We start from the raw sequence: 4,075 nt of genomic DNA on the forward strand, positions 1-4,075 counted from the left end.
GCTACAGTTTGAGATCTAAAGCAAAAAACCACCAATTATCTTCAGATTTAAATCAGAAGAACTTCTTAGATAAAATCTTCAATCACAATAAAATTTGAATCAGAACAAATCCTTTACTTCTCAATAACCACCAATATATTGTAGGAGAAGTAATTCATGCACCTTTGTTTCTCTACCTTTATTTGAGATACATTATTTTTAGGTAATTAATTAATCTGGATTATGAGGAAGGAAAAAAGAGAAACAAGATTTTTTTGAAAACATATCAAAGGGTTTATTTCCACATATGCAAAGTGCCCTTGAATAGCCAATAATCTATAATGATTGAAAATGCATTTTGCCCATGAAACATATAACTGCTTATATTATTGCTTAATATATCTAATACTTACAACTAGACAATGCCCACTGGTATATTAAAGCTCTATGATTCCAACAGAAAAGAAACTCCTAACATAGGATTTTAGAGTTGCTAGAAATTGTTTGAACACACTTTTTTCCCCCTAAGTAATACTACTTGATACCAATAAAATTTTTCTTTGAAATCTTTCTCTATTGCAGAGTGACTGATGCTTTACTTCCGTGGATATCCCAAATGTATCACTAAGGCAGAATAGTAAGGCATGACCTTCTGCAGGCTAAATAAATAAATAGGTTGAGGTTTTACTTTTGTAACAGTAGCAAGATTAGTTAGCTTAATCATTAAGCTAGACTTTACATATTACCATTTAATACACTCCTTCACTGAGCACACATGATTTCAACTTATTATGATTTTACTCTGTTTGATTTTTTAACCCCTATCTTTATAGATAATCAACACCTCAGAAAATGAAAGCTTGGCAAGGGGAATTATTAAGCCTCTTCAGTAGAACATAAACTGGCCCAAGAAGCATTATGACCAAGACATGGTAGAATTGACCCATCTTAGGGGCTCCTAGGTGGCTCAGTTGGTTGAGTGCCCAATTTCAGCTTAGGTCATGGGCTCAGGTCATCCTCCCACAGTTCGTAGGTTTAAGCCCCAGTCAGGCTCTGTGTTGATAGCTCAGAGCCTGGAGCCTGCTTCAGATTCCGTGTCTCTCTCTCTCTCTGCCCCTCCCCTGTGCTCTCTCTTGAAAATAAATAAACATACTTACCTGGAAGGGGAGATACCATGATCATGAAGGTGGTTTTCCCAGGGCAAGGCTTATCCATTGCACTCCGGATGTGCTGACCCCTGCGATTTCCCCAAATGTGGGAAACTCGACTGCATAATTTGTGGTAGTGGGGGACTGAGTTCGTGCTTTCCCCTATTAAAAATAAATAAATAAATAAATAAATAAATAAACAAACGTTAAAAAAAAAACAAAAGGGGTTGACCCATGTGATTTTTTTTCTTTTTCTTCTCAATCTATAATCTATGACAATACTGTTAAAAGCTGAAAGACTCCTATCTAAAAATATTTCAGGAAATCGATTCAATGTCATTCAATATCAAAATACAGTGGTTTGCACATAAAAAAGATTTTGGAAATTCTGCGGTTTTATATTTAACCACCTTAGAAAGCCAATAGGAAGCACTGTCAACAGAAGTTGAGTCCTGTATCACAACTAAAACAAAAATGTCACTGATTCAACTAAAACCTTCTATAGGGCAAAAAAAACCAAACCCATGAAATGGTAAGGGAAAAGAAGTGGATAAAATCTCCATAAAACTTCTGTATTGAAATAAATTCTGTTCTTCAGGATTCTCTGTTATATTGATTAGTTTCTTGAATCTTTTGTCAATGCCAACTGCCATCTGTGTCCCATCTTCAAGTAACTCTTGCTTCTCAGCTTGACCCTATGACTACGTTCTTCACTCTCCTCCATTATTTTCCAAGTTTCCACCTCAGAGGACCCAGTCTACTTTTCTCTTTTTGTTCTATGATGGGGTACACCCCTGATAAACTGCCATTATAATACCCAATTCACAGAATTGCAGATTTGGCAAACTCCAGTCACAGCCCAAAGACGCACATCTAGAGGGCCTTAGATTCGATGGGATGACTGTTTTGTACTCTTGAATTTTTATTTTCCAAACCGGGTTAGCATTTTGTTTATCAACTTATTTGATTCACAAATAAATAAATAAATATGTATTAAAACATTTATCTTTGGACTTTTAACTTCAGCTCAAAAATGTAGAGAGCTGGATGGATGTCATCCTCCACCCGATGAGAAAAATGCTGGATATGTTCCAAGTTAACAAACTTGTTTCAATTCTTCAGAGAAATGAGGTCATAAGGCAAACAACCAACCTGAAATGGAGGCATAGAGAAGTCGGGGGCCTGCAGTTTAAAACAGAACCCACACACTAGTTTTCATGGGGAATGTGCCACTAGACGCCAGAGAAGCCAGTAGGAAGATGAAATTATAAAATGTAATGCATTGTTGAAGGCTGAGCGTGGGCTAGCATGGAAGTGAGAAGTCTACAGACCACTCATATTTGCAGTCTCCGTCCTTTTTCAGGTGTCACCTTTAGGAAACCCACCAGGCTTTCTTGGGGGAGCGTAGGAGAGAACACCCCTGACGTGCTGACTTGGGTAAGAAAACAGCAACTGCAGGGATTTGCTAACATCCTTTGCCCCTATTTCCCTTATAAATTAAAATGCTTAACCTGGGGGCTCCTGGGTGGCTTAGTTGGTTAAGTATCCGACTCAGGCTCAGGTCACGATCTCACTGTTCATGGGTTTGGGCCCCATGTCAGGCTCTGTGCTGACGCCTCTCAGCTGGCAGCTCAGAGTTTGGAGCCTGCTTTGGATTCTGTGTCTCCCTCTCTCTGCCCCTGCCCTCCCCACCTTTCTCTCTCAAAAATAAGTAAACATAAAAAAAAAAAAAAAAGGCTTAATCTGTAGAGGGAGAACAAGGAAGCACTATCCTGCAAGCCAATCCAAGAACCTTAGAGAACTCAAATAGGATAAATAACGGAGGTAAACAAACAAAAGCCCACACCTAGAAGCAGCATGTTTGAGCTGCAGAAATGCAAAAGATAAAGAAAAAATCTTGAAGGTATCTGGCAGAGGGCGGTGGTGGTATACTTGCAAAGACAAGAGAATAAAAATTACAGCATTCTTTTCATTGAAGACTCTATAAGCAATAAGGCAATGAAGTGACCTCTTTAAACTGTTAAAAAAAGAAGATAAAATCTTATTAACTCAGAATTTCACACTCAGCAAAAATATCCTTCAAAAATGAGAAAAACAAAGTGCTGCTCAAGCAAACAATAATTGAGGGAAATTATTGCCTATAGACTTACTCTATAAGAAACATTAAAGGAAATTCTCCAGTGAGAAGAAAGATGGTATAGCAGAAACATGGAATATAATAAAAATCAGAAATGGAATTAATAAAGTAAAAGTCTCCTTTTTTAATTTCTTGTTGTTAATTGCTCTAAACAATAAACCATGTCAAGCAATGATAATAACAAAGTATTGGCTGTAAACTGAATGTCTGACAACAATGGTACAAGGGATAGGAGGGAGAAATTGGGAATAAGTAGGATATCTTTACACTACAGTTAAAGAAGTATAATAGTATTTGAAGGTGGACTCAGATTATTTAAAATCTCTATTTTAAACCCTAAGGCAACTACTAAAAAAGTTAAAAGTTATAAATATTAAGTCAATTGAGATAAAAGGACATAATGGAAAATTCTCAATTAAAACAAGGAAAAGGATAAAGAAAAAAAGATATTTAAAAACTACAACAAATAGAAAACAAGCAAGAAGATACACTTCTAATCCAACTATATCAATAATAACTTTTAATGTTAATGGTCTAAACAGTTAAGATCAGAAATTGTCAGATCTGATTTTAAAAAGCAATAAACAACCCATTTATATTTACATGAAGCCTCATTTTAAATGTAAATACCTTTATAAATTTTTTTTTTAATTTTTTTTTCAACATTTATTTATTTTTGGGACAGAGAGAGACAGAGCATGAACGGGGGAGGGGCAGAGAGAGAGGGAGACACAGAATCGGAAACAGGCTCCATGCTCTGAGCCATCAGCCCAGAGCCCGACGCGGGGCTCTAACTCACGGACCACGAGAT

The 4,075-nt window shown here is 36.6% G+C and overlaps 1 non-coding gene across 1 annotated transcript; it reads left to right on the forward strand.

Annotated features, from left to right (window-relative positions):
• The first annotated feature begins 1,128 nt into the window (after nt 1-1,128).
• Nucleotides 1,129-1,292, forward strand: LOC124521476 (U1 spliceosomal RNA). The gene has a single exon (XR_006964556.1). It is a non-coding gene; the product is annotated as a U1 spliceosomal RNA (small nuclear RNA).
• Nucleotides 1,293-4,075: the final 2,783 nt, after the last annotated feature.

Source organism: Lynx rufus, unplaced genomic scaffold (genome assembly GCF_022079265.1).
Source record: "Lynx rufus isolate CCGP_SWC_20201006 ecotype Redwood Valley unplaced genomic scaffold, mLynRuf1.p SCAF_3, whole genome shotgun sequence".
NCBI lineage: Eukaryota > Metazoa > Chordata > Mammalia > Carnivora > Felidae > Lynx > Lynx rufus.